General features: G+C 35.3%; 3 non-coding genes across 3 annotated transcripts; all 3 read left to right on the forward strand.

The window, feature by feature from the left end:
- The first annotated feature begins 7988 nt into the window (after positions 1–7988).
- TRNAM-CAU (transfer RNA methionine (anticodon CAU)) lies at positions 7989–8060 on the forward strand. Its single transcript has one exon. It is a non-coding gene; the product is annotated as a tRNA-Met (tRNA).
- Positions 8061–11795: 3735 nt separating this feature from the next.
- Positions 11796–11867, forward strand: TRNAM-CAU (transfer RNA methionine (anticodon CAU)). The gene has a single exon. It is a non-coding gene; the product is annotated as a tRNA-Met (tRNA).
- Positions 11868–16771: 4904 nt separating this feature from the next.
- Positions 16772–16843, forward strand: TRNAM-CAU (transfer RNA methionine (anticodon CAU)). The gene has a single exon. It is a non-coding gene; the product is annotated as a tRNA-Met (tRNA).
- The last annotated feature ends 7678 nt before the right edge of the window (positions 16844–24521 follow it).

A 24521-nucleotide genomic window follows, 5' to 3' on the forward strand; every position in this document is an offset into this window, starting at 1 on the left:
ACCAAGCATATATTTATGGGACTGGCACATGTTTGTACATACATATATAATATATATGCCATATATATATATATATATATATATATCAGGTGTATATATGTATATATATGTATACATGCATGCCATACATGTATACATATATAAATATATATCTTATGTATGTTTGTATATATAGTATATATACACAAGACATAGTGGGGTATATAATATATGTTATGCTTATGTATGCATGTAATATAAACATGCATACAACTATATATATATATATAGTTCATATATATATATGGAAAATATATACATGGGATATATACATATATATATTGTGTATATGTATGTATGCATGTAGGTGTACATGCATACATACATATATATACACATATATGTATATATACATAATATATATTATATATATATATATATATATATATATATATATATATATATATATATATATATATATATATATATATATATATATATATATATATATATAATGTTTAAATGTAACAGTGTTCTGGGGGAGAGTGTGTTTTTTTTCGACGGCACTTGCCAGTGATAAGAGAAGTTTTGAACGACATTTCCGTTAATTAAAGAGATGCTGACCACTGCCGACACTCGAGACTGCTGGAGGGATCCTGGGAAAGAGAGCGATCTTGAGACGAGTCTGCAGTTAGTTAATGGCAGTGATTTAAGAAACGCATTAATCAATAGCAGCGATTACGTAAATGCTTAGACATTAATGGTCCGTGAGAACCTGCATACTTACATTTGGTGGTGATTTGATAAATCTTAGTTGACATCACTGACCAATGAGAAGCGGTGTTTGCATTCTTAAGGGTAAACCATATGTGACTTATAAGCAGTTGGATCAAGGAGGAATAGGGATGCATACGTATGATGAATATACCTGTATGAATCAAAAATATGCATAATGAATGACGAAACTTTATCGTCACTCAAAGTATGACGTTTTCATGATGTTATATACTTCTAATCGTTCTTGAAAGATAGAAAATCGGGGTGAAAAGCACCTTGCTAACGGCGTGAAGTTATGACGAAGAATTTTAGTGCTGTTCTCTCTCAAACTGGGGAAAACTCCAATTAACTTCTGCACTCTCTCGTAACCACTAGAGTTAGCAAAACAAAGACTGAAACCACCTTTCTTGGTAGAAAATATAAAAACCCAAAGTGATAAAACAGAACTGAAACTTCATTCTTATTCTTCATTTGCCCACTACTACTTTTAAGTGAAAGCGGCCTACTAAGTTTTCGATTTAATGAAACAGTTTTTGGGCAGCACCTTTTATCAAGGCATCAGATAAAGGTGAAAGTTACAAGTGTATATTTTATAACCCTACCTAATTTTTACAAGTGTTATTTAGTAACTAAGTTCGATAGTTTTGATATTTATAGAGTAAAATGAAGTCCTGAAATTTAGGAACGGAGAAAATCACAGCCAAATATCCTAAAACCATTCGTGACATAAACATATGACGCCATGAGGATCCACCATCCACCAGGTCGGCGGTGAATGGATATGCTTACAGTCTAGGTTTCAACAAATTCTATAATGGCCAACAGGATATAGAATTGTCACTGTGGTTCCAAGACTGCATTTCTGCTACGGCTTGCCACTTTGTATACATACGAGACGACCCATGGAAAGATCTACTATAGCGTCAATAGGTAATTATTTCTTTAGTGGGTAATAGTTTATGTTAACCACCCCAGAAGTGTGGGCAGGAGCTGTTAGACAATCAATCTTTTTGAGGAGGGTTACTGGAAGTCGAACAAAACACATGAGAGCACTGAACCAGTCATCACTGACATTGGTAGCGACAATGAGGACGGGGATGATGACCTCTTCCTCAAGTGACGATGAAGATATTTTGTAAATAAATTATGTATAGTGTTAGAAGTTTTATTTGTATTTCAATATGTTTTTATTTACATGTATATCAATATAAATCACAATTACATTTGATTGATATTAAGTAGGTAATTAATAGCCTGCCTCAAAATCTTGACTCTAACATTTAACTTTTATTTGCAGCGAGTATACGACGCTGTTTAGGTGCTGTATATGATATAAATAAAAAAAACAAAGAAAAATAGCAATGGGTTACATTAACTTGAAACAAAACAATGGCGTTGACCTTTACACCTCTAACAATTGAAGGAAATGAGGTGTCATTGCTTTTCAATTGAATTCTACTTCTAGTGACTGCCCTGACTTGTTGCAAATGTTTAGCTTAATGTTCAAACCTGAGGCAAAACAAAACGATTGTTTTTTGTATTCCCACCCTGAATAGATGTAAACCTAACAAATGAGCTATACACTGATTCATGATGTGGATGAATTACATACACTGAATTATTTGTAAAGTTGAAACAATACAAATAACAAGAAAATGGAAGAATTCCAAGCTAACAACTTAGAACCAACAACTGCTGTGGAAGTTGTTGATGAAACCTCCACAAAATAGTAATTTAATAATAATAGTAATAATAATAATAAAATTATTGAGCGTGTTAATGCAATCAAGGGAACGATGACAAATCCTGTTCGCCATCATTGATATCGTTTATAAAGCCTAAGATGGGTACTAATATCCAAGGCTAAAAGAATGAGGTCTGCTCACTAAAAACTTTGAAATAAAATCCCCATTAAAGGCAGAGCTTTATCTACCTCCTTATTGCGTCCAGCAGGTGAATTGCCGTAATGCGCAAATACCTCTAAGATACGTCATCAGCCTACGTAGTTACCCCAGGTGGGAGGCGACTCACCCAATTAGGTAGATCTTAGTCTCTTGGCGTTGCTAATATCATTTAGTAAATATGTCATCGGCAAGTGAACAGCAGAGCATCACAGTGAAGGTACGTTTTCCCCATATGTAAACTTCTTTTCACTGTGGGAGGAGCCTCATCACGTCAGGTAAACGTCACTATTGTGTTCAAAACCATTACCTACGATTTTGATAGCTTTACCATAGGAAACACACTTTTACTCTGATAAGTACCAGAACTGTTGAACTTAGGTACTAAATAATACTTGCAAAAATCAGTTAGGGTTATAAAATATACACTTGCCAACTTTCACCTTTATCCGATGCTTTGATAAAAAGGTGTTGCTGAAAACCTGTTTCATCAGCTCTGAATATCTTAGTGGTGTTTTTGGAAGTTGAATTTACTCATTCATTGCTGCCTTAGTGCACTAACTCTTGACTAGACCATGTATGTGTATATACTGTGCATACAATACATACATACATATATATATATATATATATATATATATATATATATATATATATATATATATAGTAAATCAAATATATAATTAATAAATTATAGTGATGTGTGTGCTGTCCTCTTCAGCCAAATGTTGGTATGGATCATATTTTTTTTTATATATTTGTGTCAGAAATATGTGTCAATTATATTTCCTTTATCATTAAGCCTTCAAATTGATCAGGTTCAGTTTATATATATAATATGTTTAAATATATAGGTTTTTTACACATTCAAATTTAAATTTGGGACCTGTTTTTGTAGGTACTCAGAAATAACCCCAGATGCTAACAATATAAACCCCTCTATATATATAAAACATTAGCAGATTTGGCATGTGGATGAAATGGCCTTTTCTTCAGGTTCATTTGAATGTTGAAAATAGTTTAATTAGACATCAAGTTTTGAAATCAGATTTAACAAATAAGGATTTTATGAAACAAGCAGAGTGGGCGCAGAGCGTGCTGGGCCCCGTGGTCCGTGGATCGAAACCACGCTCTGCTAATCACGACTTTTATTGGTAATAATCGGTGGCACTCGACATCCCCTCGTAATTGTTTGGAGGTCAGAAAGGGGCAACAGTGTGACCATTTGATCATAAGGGCCTAATGTGTCATATTTATTTGTCGTTCTTTCTCTTCCTTTCTTTGATTATGAAGTTCCTAACGTTCCATATATACCTGTTAACCTTCCTCTTCCTTGAACTCGAGCGATGTCACGAGTGTGTGTTCATATGTGCGTTGCCAAACCCATATAATGGGAATGTTTCATGAAATGAGAGGTCAATATCGATCTGTTCTGAGTATCGTTAACATGTGAACTGTGCCAAAGGGAAGCACATAGATGGAGTCTGTGTTCCAGAGGACTTTCGTGAAGTGAGTAAAACTCATAAAATATTTTAGATTTTTCTTACAGACTCTGGAGAAAGACTTTATCCTTGTTGTAGTGAAATCTTGTGTTTCTGCCTTTTTTTTTTTTTTTTTTTTTTTTTTAATATAACGCTTGTCTCTTACAGGTATTCCTTCCTTCTTTTTATCTCCACGTTCCTCTTCAAGTAACGGAGTGGTGTGACACTGAATTATATATGAAATTACCTTTATAATGTATTGAGTGACCTCTTATGATTTGGATGACAGATGAGTTATTTCTGTATTTCCTTCTACATAATTGGGTGTCTATGTTTTGGACCTTAATCAAAAGATTTTCAAAGTTATGTTGAATCATTCGATTTCATTCTTTCGTAGCTTATTTGAAGTTATTTTCGTTATTTTTTTTTTTGTCAAAGTTTTTAGTTTTGTAACCTAGAATCTCATTCCAGTAGACCTTAGAAATTTAGTTAGGGCAAAAATAACTTATGATGTGAAGATGACAGATCAGCTGACACAGCAAGTCAAGGCTTATACCATACAGAGATACCAACCTCTGTTTTAAAACAGAGACTGAAGTAAAATATAGGCCTCGAAAACCGGGCCTATAACAAATATTAATTTCATGTCTTGGACTGATAATAGGTTTTCAACGAATTTTGCATTTTTCTAATAACCCCAGAGAAATTAGGAGTCAAAATTTAGAGTAAAGATTACCCGGTAAAATTACCGGGAGTCAAATTGGAATTAGGGGGTCAAATTACCTGCTACCAGGGTATATATGTATGTGTATGTATATGTGGCGCCATATGTATATGTATATATATATATAAATATATATATATATATATATATATATATATATATATTATATATATATATATAAATAAAGGGTTCCTGGATATCTAGAGTGTGCATGTTTTTTTTGAAGGCACTTGGCAGTAGTTAGAGAATCCTGAATGAACGACATTTCTGTTGAGATTAAAGAGATGCTAACGACTGTCTGAATTTCGAAAGGCAGCACAAGTGATCCTGGAGAGAGACTACTTTGATACCAGTATGCAGTTAGTTAATGGCAGTGATTTAAGAAACGCTTAGTCAATAGCAGAGAATACAGAAATGCTTACAGAACATTACTAGTCCGTGAGAAACTGCATCCTTCGAACAACATTTGGTGGCGACTTGAGAAAGCTTAGTTGACATCACTGACTCATGAGAAGCGGTGTTTGCAATCTGAAGGCTAAACCATACGCGACGCATAAGCAGTTGGATCGAGGGGGACCAAGTATGAATACGTATGATGAATTTACCTGTAAGAAAGAATATGCATAATGAATGACGAGGTTTTGTCGTCACTCAACACTGTAACTGACTTTTTCGTGATGTTACGTACTTCTCATCATGGAGAGAAACTCGGCGTGAAAGAACAGAGATGTTACGAGAAGTTATAACGAAGAATTTTAGTGCTGTTCTCTCTGAAACTACAAAACTCCCAAAGACTTCTGCAGTTCTCGTAACCAATAGACTTTGCAAAATCAAGAATTCAAAAACAATCTTCCTTGGGTAGAAAATTGTGAAAGTCCTAAGTGACAATATAGAACTGAAACTTCAATCTTATTCTTCATTTGCCCACCACTACTTTTAGGTGGAAGAGACCTAGTGTTCTTGCAGAATGAATTTGCTTATTGTATTCGCTGCCCTAGTGTGCTAACTCTTGGACTTGACCATTTATATGTGTGTGTGTGTGTGTAAAATATATATGATATATATATATATATATATATATATATAGATATATATATATATATATATATATATAATATGTATATATATACATACATACATATATATACTTATAAATACATATACTATATGTAGGCATATATCAGTTGGCCAATACAGCTAACCATTTATGTGTGGGTGTTCGATACTCACTTGAACTGGAAAGCCCACATGACATACGTAATATCAAAATGTAAGAGCATTAAATCTAATTAAAAAAACTGTCGAACACTACTTGGGGAGCCGATAGACATACCCTTACTGTACTGTATAATGCTGCAGTTCTGTCTACCATTGATTATGGAAGCGAAGTATATGGTTCAGCATCTGGCGCAGCACTGAAAATGTTAGACCCTGTTCACAATTAAAGGCCTTGGAATATGCTCAGGAGCCTTTAGATCATCACTAAAATCATCTTTACAAGTTGAATGTGGTGAACTACCACTCTCTCTCCATAGACTCTATGGCATAGAGAGTTAGTAACAATGAAATGTGCTCTCATACAAGAGATTCTCCAAAAAAAAAAAAAAATTATTTGAAATAAGAGATGTATTTATAATTAACCATCCACCACCTTTCCCAATTAGAGCTAGAAGATTGTTTAGGTTGCTAAATATAAATGTATAAGTGCCTTTAATAGTAAAATCACCTCCTCCCTGGACAATGAATAAGATAAGAATTTGTACACACCTCAAGTACTTATCAAAAAGTTACTCATATACACCAGATCACCACAGACAACATACAATAGAGCATATAAGCCGAAAAGGTTCACATTACGCAATATATACAGATGGATAAATAATCAGAGCACGGAGTTGGATATGCTGCAGTGTCCCAAGACAAAACTTATCAGTTCTCTCTTCCTAAAAATACTTCAGTATTCACAGCAGAGTTGTGTGGAATTGCATCAGATATAAAAATAATTATAGAAACATCACTGAATCATTTTGTGATTTTTAGTGACTCGAGAAGAAATATAGAAGCTATTCAGTTACAAATAAAAAAAATATAGTACAACAAATTAAATTATTATTCCATAAATTATACACTAATGGAAAAAAAAATATAGAAATATGTTGGATTCTTGCCCATGTAGGGATCAAAGGAAATGAAGAGGCAGACAAAGCAGCCAAAGAAGTACCCACCTGACAAGATCAAATGTGAATATCCCTGTTACTGATTATGTAACACACATAAAAATGGGTATCATAAATAAATGGCAATATATAAGGAGTGAAGAATCTGAAAATAATAAACTGAAACAAATAAAACCTAATATCAAAAAATGGAGTTCATCATATCAGAGAGAGAGAGAGAGACGCGCAAGTAACTCTAACAAGTCTCAGAATAGACCATATTCGTCTGACACATGGGCACTTAATGAGCAGCCCACGTTGCCGGCTCCCGAGTGCTCAGAGTGAAGGCTAATAATAACGGTCAGACATGTGTAATGTGAGTGTCCAAAGTATAACTAACAGTGACTGTCAACTTTTGGAAATAAATCAATAGAGGAAATTTTGTCAGAATCTTTTACATTTTCCGTTGTTCCGATTTTGATGATCATGAGGAACTGTGATTTAATTAATAAAATATAAAAATAATTAAATAATAAAAGCACGAAAACCCTTATAGCATTTGTCGGATTAAAAAAAAAGCAAAATTTTAAAATATTACTTGACTCATATGCTGAATTTTAATATATCTTTTTCACGTGTATGCAAGGAAGCACGAGTAAATGTATTTATTTTATGTATGTGTTCCAGTATGAGAGCATGTGCCTATGTGCAGTTTTTAATTTCATTTTAATTCGTTCATCATCATACTGAATGACTTATTGGGTCCTAGTGCTTGGCCTCAGGCCTAGACCTGTTATTTTAATCTAATCCTGAAAGTCACCTCAGTGGTCTGGTTAAACTACGTTAATAGTAAATAAATATGCTAGCCACCTTTTCTTCAGGTTCAGTATTTGAATATTGGAAATAGTTTCCTTAGACTTATGCACTACAAGAAATCAGATTTAAAAAATAAATAAAACATGTCAAACAGAGCAGAGTGGCGCAGTGGAAGCGTGCTGGGCCCATAACCCAGAGGTCCGTGGATCGAAACCACGCTCTGCTAATCACAACTTTTATTGGTAATCGGTGGCACTCGACATCCCCTCGTACCTGTTTGGAGGTCAGAAAGGGGCAACAGTGTGGCCGTTTGATCATAAGGGACTAATGTGTCATACGTATTTGTCGTTCTTTCTCTTCCTTTCTTTGATTATGAAGGGCCTAACGTGCCATATATACCTGTTAACCTTCCTCTTCCTTTTTCTCTAAATCTTCAGCTAAAAGCCCTTAAGGACAAGGTCACATATTAACCAAAGAGGGCTTCAAAGGGAGTTAAGCCTCCAGAGAAAGAAAAGTCATAGCAAAAGATGATAATTTTTTCCATACGAATCCTGATTGGGATAAGCTCATGCAATCTTTCCTCCTCCTATTATCTGATGAAGTTTTTATCTATTATCGACAAATATATTTAATCATTCGTTCATATCTTTCGAATTTTTCATCTATCTATTATTGCTTGCATCGTGTACGTCCAATCAAAGCACATTTGCTTGTCCCATATTAGTAAGGAAATGATAGTGAAAAAAAAATAATTCATCATTTTTTGTATGTAATGGTAAATAGTCAAATATCTACAAAAACATAATCGAATATCACGAGATAACAAGTACAATCCTTATTTTATTTTGAAGAGTTTGCTTGTAAATATTTCAAATCTTATATCTTACCAATATATATATATATATATATATATATATATATGCATATATTATACATATATATATTATATATATATACATATATATTTCGACGGCACTATATGCCATTATATATATATATATATATATATATAAATATATATTATAGAATCCTTTGAATATATAAATATATATATCCGTTATTATAATTAAATATATATATATAGATGTTGATATATGCCGGCATTCGAGACTGCGAAAAGTGGAATCCATTTCCGTTAATTGGAAAGAGACTGCAAAAGGGATCTTGAGCGATCTTGACGAGTCTGCAGTTAGTTAATGGCAGTGATTTAAGAAACGCTTAGTCAATAGCAGCGATTACATAAATGCTTAAACATTATTGGTCCATACTTCGCACATTTGGCGGTGATTTGATAAATATTAGTTCACGTCACTGACCCATGAGAAGCAGTGTGTTTGCAATCTTAAGGGTAAACCTTATGCGACTCATCAGCAGTTGGATCGAGGAGGACCAGGGATGCATACGTAAGATGAATATACCTGTATGAATAAAAAATATGCATAATGAATGACGAAAGTTTGTCGTCACTCAAAGAATGACGTTTTCATGATGTTATATACTTCTAATCGTCCATGAAAGAGAGAAAATCGGGTGAAAGAGCAGAGATGCTACGGCGTGAAGTTATGACGAAGAATTTGAGTGCTGTTCTCTCTCAAACTGGGTGAAAACTCCCATAGACTTCTGCACTCTCTCGTAACCACTAGACGTTTAACAAAACAAAGACTCCGAAAGCAGCTTTCTTGGGTAGAAAAGTGTAAAAACCCAAAGTGATAAAACAGAACTGAAACTTCATTCTTATTATTCATTTGCCCACCACTACTTTTCAGTTAAAACGACCTACCAAGAGATTCAAAGCCTATGAAACACAGTTTTTCGGCAGCACCTTTTTATCAAGGCATTTGATAAAGGTGTAAGTTGACAAGTGTATATCTTATAACCTTACCTAATTTTTGCAAGTATTATTTAGTAACAAAGTTCGATAGTTTTGATATTTATAGAGTAAAATGAAGTCGCCGATGCAGGAACGGAGAAAATCACAGCCAAATATCCTAAAACCATTCGTGACGTAAACATAATATGACATCATGAGGCTCCACCATCCACCAGGTAGGCGGTGAATGTATATGCTTACACAGTCTAGGTTTCAACAAATTCTATAATGGCCAACAGGATATGGAATTGTCCCCGTGGTTCCAAAACTGCATTTCTGCTACTGCTTGCCACTTTGTATACATACGAGACGACCCATGGAAAGATCTACTATAGCGTCAATAGGTAATTATTTTTATAGTGGGTAATAGTTACTTGAGAACCCCAGAAGTGTGGGCAGGAGCTGTTAGACAATCCCCTCTTTCTGAGGAGGGGTACTGGAAGTCGAACAAAACACATCAGAGCACTCAACCAGTCATCACTGACATCGGTAGCGACGATGAGGACGGGGATGATGACCTTTTCCTGAAGTGACGATGAAGACATTTTGTAAATAAATTATGTATAGTGTTAAAAGTTTTATTTGTATTTCAATATATTTTCGTTCACAAGTATATCAATATAAATCGTGTTACATTTGATTGATATAATGTAGGTAATTAATAGCCTGTCTCAAAATCTTGACTCCTAACATTAACTTTTATTTGCAGCGAGTATACGACGCTGTTTAGGGTGCTGTATGTGATATAAATAAAAACAATGAAAAATAGCAATGGATTACATTAAATGAAATAAAACTGTGGCATTGACTCTACACCTCTAACAATTGAAAGAAATGAGGTATCATTGCTTTTCATTTGAATTCTACTTCTAGTGACTGCTCCTGACTTGCTGCAAATAGAGCCCTGAATAGATGTAACAAATAAGTTATACACTGATTCATTATGTGGATAAATTACAAACACTCAATTATTTGTAAAGTGGAAACAGTACGAATAACAAGAAAATGGAAGAATTCCAAGCTGACAACTTAGTCCCAAAAACTGCTGTGGAAGTTGTGATGAAAACTTCACAAAATAATAATTTAATAATAATAGTAATAATAATAATAATAATAATAATAATATAATAATAATAATAATAATAATAATAATAATTATTGAGAGTGTTAATGCAATCAAGGGAACAATGACAAATCCATTTCGCCATCATTGATATCGCTAAAGCCTAAGATGGGTACTAATATCCAAGGCCAAAAGAATGAGGTCTGCTCACTTCCCCCCAAAATCCGTCCACAGGTGAACTGCCGTAATGCGCAAGTACCTCTAAGATACGTCATCTCCTACGTAGTTACCCCAGATGGGAGGCAACTCCACCCAATTGGGTAGACCTAGCCTCTCTTGGTGTTGCTAATATCAATTAGTGAATATGTCATCGGCAAGTGAACAGAGCCACCGTGAAGATACGTTTTCCCAATATGTAAACTTCTCTTCCTGTGGGAGGAGCCTCATGACGTCATAGGTAAATGTTACTATTGTGTTCAAAACCATTACCTATGATTTTGATAGCTTTACCATAGGAAACACACTTTTACTCTGATAAGTACCAGAACTGTTGAACTTAGGTACTAAATAATACTTGTAAAAATTAGTTACGGTTATAAAACTTACACTTGCCATCTTTCACCTTTATCCGATGCTTCGATAAAATGATATTGCTGAAAACCCATGTTTCATCGGCTCTGAATATCTTAGTGGTGTTCTTGGGGAAGTGAATTCTACTCGTCCATTGCAGCCTTAGTGCACTAACTCTTGGACTAGACCATGTATGTGTATATACTGTACATACACACATACATACATATATATATACACACAGACACACATACATATACATATATATATATATATATATATATATATATATATATATATATATATATATATATATATATATATATATATATATATGTCTATGTGTGGGTGTCCTTGTCGACTTTTCTTCAGGTTCGATATTTGAATGTTGAAAATAGTTTCCTTAGACTTCAAGTACTACTTGAAATCAGATTTAACAAATAAAACCTGCAAAACAGAGCAGAGTGGCGCAGTGGAAGCGTGCTGGGCCCATAACCCAGAGGTCCGTGGATCGAAACCACGCTCTGCTAATCACGACTTTTATTGGTAATCGGTGGCACTCGACATCCCCTCGCACCTGTTTGCAGGTCAGAAAGGGGCAACTGTGTCGCGCCATTTGATCATAAGGGACTAATGTGTCATATTTATTTGTCGTTATTTCTCTTCCTTTCTTTGAATTATGAAGGGCCTAACGTTCCATATATACGAGTACCTGTTAACCTTCCTCTTCCTTTTTCTCTAAATCTTCAGCTAAAAATCCTTCAGGACAAGGTCACATATTAACACAAGAGGGTTTCAAAGGGAGTTAAGCCTTCAGAGAAAGAAAAGTTATAGGATAAGATGATAATTTTTTCCATATGAACCCTGATTGGGATAAGCTAATGCAATCTTTCCTCCTTCTATTATCTATTGAAGTTTTTATCTATTATTATCGACAAATATATTTCATCATTCGTTCATATCTTTCAAATTTTTCATCTATCTATTATTGTTTGCATCGTGTACGTCTAATCACTGCCGACATTCGAGACGGCAAAAGGGATCCTGGGAAAAAGAGCGATCTTGAGTCGAGTTTGCAGTTAGTTTAATGGCAGTGATTTAAGAAAAGCTTAGTCAATTGCAGCGATTACAGAAATGCTTAGACATTACTGGTCCGTGAGAAGCTCCATACTTCGAACAATTGGCGGTGATTTGATAAATCTTAGTTGACATCACTAACCCATGAGAAGCGGTGTTTGCAATCTCAAGGGTAAACCATACGCGATTCATCAGTAGTTGGATCAACAGGGACTAGGGATGCATACGTATGATGAATAAACCTGCATGAATCGAAAATATACATAATGAATGACGAATCTTTGTCGTCACTCAAAGTATGACGTTTTCAAGATGTTATATACTTCAAATGGTGCTTGAGAGAGAGAAAATCGGGGTGAAAGAGCAGAGATGCTATGGCGAGAAGTTATGACGAAGAATTTTATTGCTGGTCTCTCTCAAACTGGGGAAAACTCCCATAGGCTTCTGCGCACTCTCGTAACCTCTAGACTTTAGCAAAACGAAGACTCCGAAAGCAGGTTTCTTGGGTAGAAAAGTGTAAAAACCCAAAGTGATAAAACAGAACTGAAACTTCATTCTTATTCTTCATTTGCCCACCACTACTTCTAAGTGAAAGCGACCAACTAAGGGATTCAGAGCCGATGAAACACGGTTTTTCTGCAACACCTTTTTATCAAAGTATCGGATAAAGGTGAAACTTGGCAAGTATATATTTTATAACCCTACCTAATTTTTGCAAGTATTATTTAGTACCATAGTTCGATAGTGTTGATATTTATAGAGTAAAACGAAGTCGCCGATGCCGGAACCGAAAAAATCAGACAAGTATCCTAAAACTATCGATGATGTAAACATATGATGTCATGAGGCTCAACCATCCACCAGGTAGGCGGTGAATGGATATGCTTACACAGACTTGGCTTCAACAAATTCGATAATGGCCATCAGGATATGGAATTGTCCCCGTGGTTCCAAGACTGCATTTGTGCTACGGCTTGCCACTTTGTATACAAGTGAGGCGACCCGCGGAAAGATCTACTATTGTGAGAATACAGGTAATAATTTCTATAGTGGGTAATAGTTACTTGACCACAAGAGAAGTGTGGGCAGAAGCTGAAAGTCGGACAATATCCATGAGAGCGTTGAACCAGTTATCACTGACATCGGTAGAGACGATGAGGATTGGGAAGATGACCTATTCCTCGAGTGACGATGAATACATTTTGTAAATAAATTATGTATAGTGTTAAACGTTTTATTTGTACATCTAAAACATAATTATTAAAACACAATGACAATAGCAATGTGTTCTTCATTCAAACTGTTTTCAAAACATTTTCATTTAAATGTATATCAATATAAATCGTGTTACATTTGATTGATATTAAGTAGGTTAATAATAGCTTGCTCTCAAAATCTTGACTCCTAACATTACCTTTTATTTGCAGCGAGTATAAGAGCACTGTTTAGGGTGCTGTATTCATATAAAAAAAAAAAAAAAAAAAAAAAATAACAATGGGTTACATTAACTAAAATAAAAAAATGGCATTGACCTTTACACCTCTAACAATTGAATGAAACGAGGTATCATTGCTTTTCATTTGGATTCTACTCCTAGTGACCGCTCCTTACTTGCTGCAAATAGAAGGCTATAGTGTCGAAACCTGAGGTGAAACAAAACAGATTGTCTTTTTGTATTCCCGCTCTGAATAGATGTAGATCTAACAAATGAGCTATAGACTGGTTCATTATGTGGATGAATTACATACACTGAATTATTGGTAAAGCAGAAAAAATAAGAATATTAAGACAATGGAAGAAATCCAAACTAACAACTTAGTCCCAACAACTGCTGTGGAAGTTGCGATGAAACCTCCACAAAATATAATAATAATAATAATAATAATAATAATAATAATAATAATAATAATAATAATAATAATAATAATAATAATAATAATAATAATAATAATAATGAGACCATTGAGAATGATAATGCAATCAAGGGAACAATAACAAAATCTGCTCGCCATCATTGATACAGATGAAGCCTAAGATGAGTACTAATACCCAAGGCCTAGTGAAAGAAGTCTGCTCACTTCCTCCCAAATCCCCCATGTAGGCAGAGCTTTATCTACCTCCTTATTGTGTCAAGAGGTGAATTGCCGTAATGAGCAGGTACCTCTAAGATACGTCATCTCCTATGTAGTTACCCCAGGTGGGAGGCGACTCCACCCAATTGCGTAGACCTTGCGTCTTTTGGCCTTGTTAATATCAATTATGTGGGCAGAGCCACAGTGAAGAGACGTTTTCCCCTTATGTAAACTTCTCTTCACTGTGGGAGGAGCCTTATGCCGTCATAGGTAAACGTCATTATTGTGTTCAAACCCATTACCTACGATTTTGATGGCTCTGGTATAGGAAACACACTTTTACTTTAATAAATACCAAAACTTTAGAACTTTGGTACTAATTAATACTTGCAAAAATTAAGTAGGATATAAAATATTATCTTGCCAAATTTCAACTTTATCTGATGCTTTGATAAAAAGGTATTGCAGAAAATTCTTGTTTCATCAGCTCTGAATGTCTTAGCAGTGTTTTTGCGGAAAGAATTCCACTCATCCATTGCTGCCTAAGTATGCTAACTCTTGGACTAGACTATGTATGTATGTATGTATGTATGTATGTATGTATGTATGTATGTATGTATGTATGATATATATATATATATATATATATATATATATATATATATATATATATATATATATATATATATATATATATATATATATATATATATATATATATATATATATATATATATATTATATATATATATATATATATATATATATATATATATATATATATATATATATATATATATATATACATATATATATATAACTCAGCAGTCTCGCACAGTGCACCTTCCCCACCTAATTTACCCCTTTTTGTTTATTGAGAACTGCATGGCTGATCGTATTATCAACATTCCGATCTGTCCCTTTTTACCTGGAACAGATATTGAGATGACACAGATAATAGGAGCTAGGAGGATATTTTTATGCCACTCCCTTTTAAGAGGTTTACCCCAACTAATCCTCTTAAGACAGCCTTCCTAAAGGCAAATTAAGCTGCACGAATTGTCTTACACCCGCAGGACCTGGGAAGAGGGCCCCCCCCCCTCCAATTGCTGAACACCTAGCCGTGATTCATCCTTGGACACGACTCACAGCCCTGGTCGCGTGCCTTATAAGGAAAAGGAGCAGTAAGCAGCAGTTAGTTAGTTATGGGAGAGAATACAAGGAGTTAGTCTCGTGAAGAGTCGTAAGGGACAGTCCTCCATGCGGGCGTGCGGTAACATTGCTGAGAAGATTTTCTTTCCCCGTCCGACTCCCGACTCCAGACTCCAGACTGCAGTCACCCTCGAGGGCACCGCCATACGTGTGATCATCCCTCGTCCTTCTTCGTCAGAGACCAGCTTCCCCTAAGGTAAAGTGGAGTAAAGACTTTTCGGTCACGAAAGTTTGCCCTTTAGAAGGCCTGGAGTACCAGCATTTCATTTCTGTCCTTGTGCCAGTTTATCCCGTGCCATTTCCAATGTCCTGTGTTCGAGTGTAAAAGTGGTCATTCATTCCTCGAGTCTTTGGCGCCCTCAGTGCAAACTCGAGTCATATTCGGTGTTATATTGTTCCTTTACTGGCGTGTAATGTGTAAATCTCTCTTGCAGAGGGACCCATTCGCAGTGGACTCATCTTGGCCTGTGCCTTGCCTTTATTCAAGACTCCAACCGAAGGATCTTCAGGCGTTGCAAGCCCTTTATCAATTTACTTATCCATTTTCCCTTCAAATGCTTGCTTTTCTAAATATAATTCTTTAATTTAGCCCAAGTGTTTACGTAATATTTCCTTATGAAGTAGAGCCTCCAGCTCCTAAATTCTCCTCTTTTTCTTATTGTTTTTTACGACTTCCCTTTACGCAAGTCAGAACTCCGAGGCAAATTAAATAAAGTTACCGTTGCCGGCCTGTAAAATACCATAAACCCAGGGAAATACGTAAAAATATGTACATATATATACACACACGCACACGCGTACAAACACAAATACATACATACATACATACATAAATACATACATACATATATATATATATATATATATATATATATATATATATATATATATATATATATATATATATATATATATATATATATATATATATATATATATATATATATATATATATATATGTGGGTGTTCTTAATGCCTCTTCTTCAGGTTCAGTATTTGAATGATCAAAATAGTTTCCTTAGACTTCAAGTACTACTTGAAATCAGACTTAACAAATAAAACCTGCAAAACAGAGCAGAGTGGCGCAGTGGAAGCGTGCTGGGCCCATAACCCAGAGGTCCGTGGATCGAAACCACGCTCTGCTAATCACGACTTTTATTGGTAATCGGTGGCACTCGACATCCCCTCGTACTTGTCTGGAGGTCAGAAAGGGGCAACAGTGTGGCCATTTGATCATAAGGGCCTAATGTGTCATATGTATTTGTCGTTCTTTCTCTTGCTTTCTTTGATTATGAAGGGCCCAACGTGCCATATATACCTGTTAACCTTCCTCTTCCTTTAAATCTTCAGCTAAAAAACCTTAAGGACAGTCAGCTACAAACCCATGAGGGTTTCAAAGGGAGTTAAGACTGCAGAGATAGAAAAAGATTAGAATTTTTTGCCTACGATTCCTGCATGAGAAATGCTCATGCAAACTTTCTTCCTTCTAGTATCCATCGATTTTCTTAATCTATTATCTACATATATATTTATTCATTTGTTCTTATCTTTAGAATTTTTCCTCTATCTTTTATTGTTTGCATCGTGTACGCCCCATCAAAGCACATTGCAGAGAGAAATGCTCATGCAAACTTTCTTCCTTCTAGTATCCATCGATTTTCTTAATCTATTATCTACATATATATTTATTCATTTGTTCTTATCTTTGTTTGTCCCATGAAATTAAGCATATGATTAAAAAAATAATAATTTACAATTTTCAAATCTAATGGTAAATAGTCCAATATCTATAAAAATATAAAAGATTATCACGGGATAACAACAAGCACAACCATTATCGTATTTTTAAGAGTTTGCTTGTAAATATTTAAATCTTCCAATATACAGTTCAATTGAATTGAATATAGAATTTAGGCCATAGGCCAACCACTGGGACCAGTGAGGTCATTCAGCGTTGAAACGGAAATTGACAGAAAAGGTTTGAAAGGTGTAACAGGAGGAAAGCCTCACAGTTGCACTATGAATCAAATGTTAGGAAAGGGTGCAAAGTAAGGTGGAAGAAAGATAATATGAAAGGAGGTATAGTAAAAGGAACGAAAGGGGTTGCAGATAGGGGCCGAAGGCACGCTGCAAAGAACCTTAAGGTTCTTTGCCTTCAGCGAACCGCATGAGGTGCACTGATGGCGCTGCCCCCCTACCAGGTATGGTTCTAGGTAATTTGACTCCTGGTAATTTCACTCCCGGTATTTTGACTCCCAAGTGTTATCATTTTTATTATCATTCGGTTGTTTATTTACTAAGTAGTATGGTTAGTCGAAAGTATCATTTCAGTGAATTTTGTTCCCCATTTGGTTAATTGTTTATAGAGTAATACAGTTAACTGAAAGTATCATTTCAGTGGTTTGTATTCCAGTGGTTTGTATTCCCGTGATCCATCAACATCTCCGTGCCTCATTCGTTACTTAAAAAGGAAATATACATACACCATGCCTCATGTTTTGAACAGCAGCCGTGGAAGGAAGAAACTTGTGGATGACATGGGTTACATATATGAAGCACAGAAACGAAATGCCGATGGATCTAAGACGTACTGGAAATGCGAAATTAAGTCCTGTATAGCTCGAATCCACACCATGACCCATGATAAAGATTATGCCATAATTAAGAACGTTGGTGAACATTATCATAGTTCCTGTGCTTCAAACCCAAAGTTCGCAAAACTCTAGCGGACTTAAAGGCACAAGCAATTTCTTCCTCTGAATCTTCGCGTTCATTAATTGCGACTACTTGTGAAAAGCTTGACGAAAATGAAATGGCTCATATGCCCTCCTCTTCGTGTGTAATTCGCAATATAAGGAAAACTGACGTCACGCAAAAGCAAATGCCCCTCCAATCCCTCACAGTCGATTTGGTTATCAGACACCCAATGAATACAAGTTCCCTGAGAGTGGCGAACTTTTCCTGCAGTCTGTTTTTTTTTTTTTTTTAACGTTAGCTTAACCAGACCACTGAGTTAATATTAACTCTCCTAGGGCTGGCCCGAAGGATTAGACAAGCTATTTAAACTCTCTAAGAATTTAATTAAAACTAGCGACATATGTTAATCTAAGAACTAATTAAGTTAATTAGGAATATATTATAAATTATTCTATGAATCTTATATTTTATCATATAAATGATTATATTTAAGGAATTTTAAAATATTAAAAAGTGAAAATTTGTCATTTTCTGTCAGTATATCTTTAAAGGAATATCTTCTAAATAAAATGTCTCTTTGGCTTCTATATTTTGGACATACCTTTAAAATATGCTTTACTGTTATTTGTACATTACATATTTCGCACATAGGTATAGGGGCATGGGGGTTACTCATCAGGTAACCATGTGTCAGTTTAGTGTGACCAATTCTTAGCCGTGTCAACATTACCGAAAACCTGCGGCAATTCTGATAGGATGATGGCCATGGGTCTACAGTTTCTTTTATTTCTCTTAATTTATTGTTAAGATTGCTTTCCCTCCAGTTATTTTGCCATTTCTTCTTAATCACCGCTTTACTGTATCTAGTATAATCTTCTAATGGTAATAATTCTGCTGATATTGGGAGTGTTCTAGCCTCTTCTGCATAGGTGTCAGCTTTTTCATTGCCTTCTAATCAGTCTGATAGTGGTGAAAATGATGTGGACAGATTACTTGTGTTTGCAACCGATACATGTGAATATAAAACATTGGGCAGGCTGTGGAATTTTTAAGTGTTGCCCAATTATGTTTTATCAGTTGTACACGCTTCATATTCAAGTGGGTTCATTTGGTGTTCCGCGATTGTTTCCAATGCTTCCAAACAAAATCAAGAATCTTACACCTGCCTTTTTAATAAACTAGCTGAAGTACGTCAAGGACTGAGCCCTGAAAACGTTATGATGGATTTTGAAAAAGCATTCGTTAATAGTATTTTATCTGTGTTTACTGGTGCTTCAATCTCATGTTGTCTTTTTCATCTGTCTCTAAATGTGTACAAAAGAGTATGTCAATTTGGCTTTAAAGAAAAATACCATCATGATAATGAGTTTAACATTAAAACCAGGTGTTTTTCGGCGCCGGCTTTGCTCCCTCTTGATAATGTGATTGATGGATTCGAAGAGCTTGCAGATGACGACGGTCTTCCGCAAGAACTTGTGTCTTATTTTGAAATATCGTACATAGGATGCGTAAGAGGTAGAGGAATCAGACAGCGAAGAACTTCTCCTTTGTTTCCCATTGCTAGCTGCAATATCCGCTGTAGAACTGAAACGGATATGCCTCGCACTAATAACCATTTAGAGGGAGATCACAACGGACTACAAAGTTCTTTAGCTTGCACACATCCGTATCTGTGGAAATAATTACCGCATTGAAAACGGAAGAACACTTGGCGCAACTGAAAAAAGATTCAGTTTGATCGAGGCGAGATCTGCGAGACCAATAAAAAGTATAAAGATATAAACAAACTGCTGCGGATTATTATTGAGCGATATAGTCCCCCCCAAAAAAGATTATTTTTTTACGAGTAATAGCTCACAACCTTCATCACTGCTGAAGCTTTTAGTAATATTTTTATGCTTTTTATATTGCCTTTTTTTATTAAAAAATGTACATCTTATTTTAGCCTGACATGATTACAGTTATGCTTTGCTTTTTTTTTATTGTACCTTATTTATTATTTCTTCTTTTAGCCTATGATTACATTAATTTTATGCTTTACTTTTTATTGTACCTTTTTTATTACAAAACAATAAAACATTAATGTTTACTTTTAGTAATATTTGTTTCCCTTTTCGTAAATTTATATTTACTTGCTTATATTACAAATATTAATTTCATGTTTTTCAACAGGTTTTCAATGAATTTTGTATTTTTCTAATATTGGGAGAGAAATTACCCAGAGTGAAATTTAGTGGGAGTCAGATTACCCGCAGTGAAATTAATGAGTCAAATTATCTGCCACCTGGGGTATATACAGTATGTGTGTGTGTGTGTTTTTATATATATATATATATATATATATATATATATATATATATATATATATATATATATATATATATATATATATATATATATATATATATACGACGCCTTGATGATGAAGGCGGAAGCCCAATATACTGAGACCAAGGGCAGATGGAGAGGCACACTGACAATCAACAGTTTTTTTTGTGGCCGACGGCGTTTCGCAATAATCCATTGCATTTTCAAGGCTGCAATGACACAATTTTGTTTAATAAAAAGGGACGTCACTATATAAAATTATAAAGATAAAAAAAAATACATACATTTCTTAAAATATCTTAAAAGAAACCTACCCAGTACATGGCTAAAAAGTGACTAAACAGAAAAAGGTAAAACTACCCGAAAACAAAAAGAACAGCAGAGAAATTACAAAATAAACAAAGGTGCTGAGGACGTCTGGGCATTTAACGAGGGAACGAGTGCTTTAATGAAAATTGACTCTAAAGTCGTAAGCTCGTTCTCGTGTTGGGCTGAGGCTATTAATTCGAAGTTTTTCATATCAATTTGCGTTTTGCAGACTGCAAAGTGATTTCTTATATTTGATAATTCAGGCCTGGACAATCTGCATCCCGTCCAATAACTGACGCCCTGATGACTACAGACACGGACTTACAGTAGCCGTCTCGTACATCCAACGTAGGTTCCCAGCTCGCACTTGGGACAAGTATATTTGTAAATGATGTTGGATGCTAGAGACGGGCACAGTCTATCCTTAGATCTGAAAAGAGACCCGAGCGTTAAAGGGTTTTTCGGAATAAGTTTAATATTTACAAACGGGAATTCTTTGCTAATAATCTTTATAACTTTTTTGCGAAACTCATCGTTGAACAGGAAGGGAAATTTAGCGTAGATATCAAGTTTGGGAACATCATAAATGACACGTGGCTCACTAAAATTCATATCTAACAACTTTCTCAAAATTCTGTAAAGGTGTTTTAGAGGAAAACAATTATTTCTAAAAAAAAAAATCTGTCAGGAACTCAATTTCGCTGTGGAAGCCTTGCCAAGACGATGTCAGAGTAAGGGCCCTGTGGAGGAGTGTAAAAATAGCATTTAATTTAAAATTAAAATGTCAAGCACTGTAAAAATTAGTACCCAACCCAGTAAAGGTGCTCTTTCTGTATATACTGGTATGGAAACCCTCCGACTCCCTTGAAATACGTAGGTCCAGGAAAGGGAGCGATTTGCATATTTCCTTCTCCATAGTAAACTTAATATTGGAGTGCTGGGTATTAATAAAATCTAAAAACAGGTGAGACTGAAATTCATGTCTAAAAAGAACGAATGTGTCATCCACATTCGTTCTTTTTAGACATGGATTTCAGTCTCACCCAGTTTCACCGGGGTGAAAGAGCAGAGGTTACAGCGTGAAGGTATGACGAAGAATTTTAGAGCTGTTCTCTCTCAAACTGGGGAAAACTCCCGTACACTTTAGCAAAACCAAGACTTCGAAAGAAACTTTCTTGGGGAGAAAAATGTAAAAACCTCAAGTGATAATAAAGAACTGAAACTTCAATCTTATTCTTCATTTGCCCGCCACCGCTTTCAAGTGAAAGCGACCTAGCGTTCTTGCAGAAGTGAATTCCACCCGTCCGTTGCTGCCTTAGTGTGCGAACTCTTGGACTAGAACACATATGTATGAATGTACAGTATATAGTATATGTATATATATATATATATATATATATATATATATATATATATATATATATACATACACACACACACGCACACACATTTTGTTACAAACGTTCTCAGATCATTTATTTGCATTTTGCTTTTCCCATCTTGATATTTCAATATAACGTAACGTAAAACTGAAAGAAGTACTAAACGTTTTTGTAAAGATAATTGACGTTCTCCCCTGCCTTGCCCTCCAATAATGACAAACCAGGTATCAAATGACGAGATAATTTCATGACCGTACCCTAAGTCATTACCAACGCATAACGTGACCATATTAATCCGAACTTGAGGGGAACGTCAGTAGTCCGTTGCACATTTACACGAACCCTTTGAGATTTCACACAGTTCCGATATTGTTAAACAGTCCCCAGCCAATCTCGTCACGAGAGCTCTCTGAGGACCTTTACCTCTGTTCCACTACCTGTCATGCCATTAAGGGTCACCGACCAGACCCACACCGGCGACTACTCCCACTCATCCTCGCCCCTCCACTCTATCAAGTATCTCAGTATTGTCCTCTATCTTTGTATTGGTCGACTTTCAACAACCTTTCTAGATGCCTGCCAGGATTAGCGGCGTACCCAACACGAGGAAAATAGATGACCCTATTAAGAGGGAACTGTCAAAACACAACCACTGTCAATGCTGTTTGCAGTATAAATATGATCTCCAATGGACGATCCTTTGCTGTATATTACGACGCCTAACTGTTGAGAAGTCTGTCTGAATAGGGGTTCCGATCGAGTCCCCACTATTATAGACATCTCTCTCGTGCTGTAACTCCGAAGGTGGTGGTCCTATCTCACCGCCTTGCCCTTTTGAGCGTTGATGCCTCGGTAGCCCACCAGCGCCCTTCTGCTTCATCCAATCCCTCTATGGTTGGGGACTGTATGCAACACAGCTTCCACTGATGCCCTGCTACTGGAACCTGGCTCTTGTCTCCTTCAAGTCTTGTCCATGGACTACGGTAATGTGATTGGAAGTTGTTGGTTCGGCCTTACCATTCTGTGTTTACCAGATTTTTTTCCACCTCTTCTCCTATTCCCATATCCATACCCCTTTGCGTTCTCCCTCAGAGATTCATGTGATTTTGATTGTGGTGTTTGCTTTATCAATACTGGAATACTAGAGTGTTAATTTTACGTTCACTTTGACTATATGTGTTAACATACAGTGAATTATTGAATCCAGGTCTTGCTATTTGCTTATGTATTCCAAGTTAAGTGTCACTCAAAGTTCTTTCGTGTATTACAAAATCCCTCCTCTTGCAGATCCGTGGTGCGAGTACTTGTTGTGTGAAATTACCTGGACGTCAATGGCGCCAGCTCCCTACAAATTACAGGCCCCATACCCGGTCAAGATATTTGGAATCCCAGCATGATCCCTCTCTTGCTTGCTGTACCCCATCCAGTACATTCTAATGATCCTGCCCCATGCTTGCGAAGTGTATTAGCCAAGGAAGACAGAGTTATAAGGCTTGCACTTGTGATGCACTCTTGCTTAGTGATTATGATCTGAGTACAGTAATTTGAATAATGCCATGGAGCTCCACTGTTAGCTCCTGTAAATATATTCTCTTCTGATATTTTAGTGAACTATACTTTTAAGTGAACAATCTAAGTTTGCCTTGAACCATTATTCTTATGGTAATTTGAGTATAGTCACTGCTACACATTCTGTTCACCGAAACATAGCCCACCTTGTTAGTCAGCTGCCATTATCTAGGTCATAACTAGAGCCATCCCTTGTCCCAATGTCTGTGCAAATGTGACTATATATATATATATATATATATATATATATATATATATATATATATATATATATATATATATATATATATATATATGTGTGTGTGTGTGTGTGTGTATATATATCTATATCTATATATATATATATTGATATAAATATTATATATATATATATATATATATATATATATATATATATATATATATATATATATATATATATATATATATATATAGACATATGTGTGGGTGTGCTTCCAACCTTTTCTTCATTTCAATATTTGAATGCTGGAAATAGTCTCATTAGACTTCCACTACTATAAGAAATCAGATTTAACAA

The sequence above is a fragment of the Macrobrachium rosenbergii genome, chromosome 2 (assembly GCF_040412425.1).
Source record: "Macrobrachium rosenbergii isolate ZJJX-2024 chromosome 2, ASM4041242v1, whole genome shotgun sequence".
Taxonomy (NCBI): Eukaryota; Metazoa; Arthropoda; class Malacostraca; order Decapoda; family Palaemonidae; genus Macrobrachium; species Macrobrachium rosenbergii.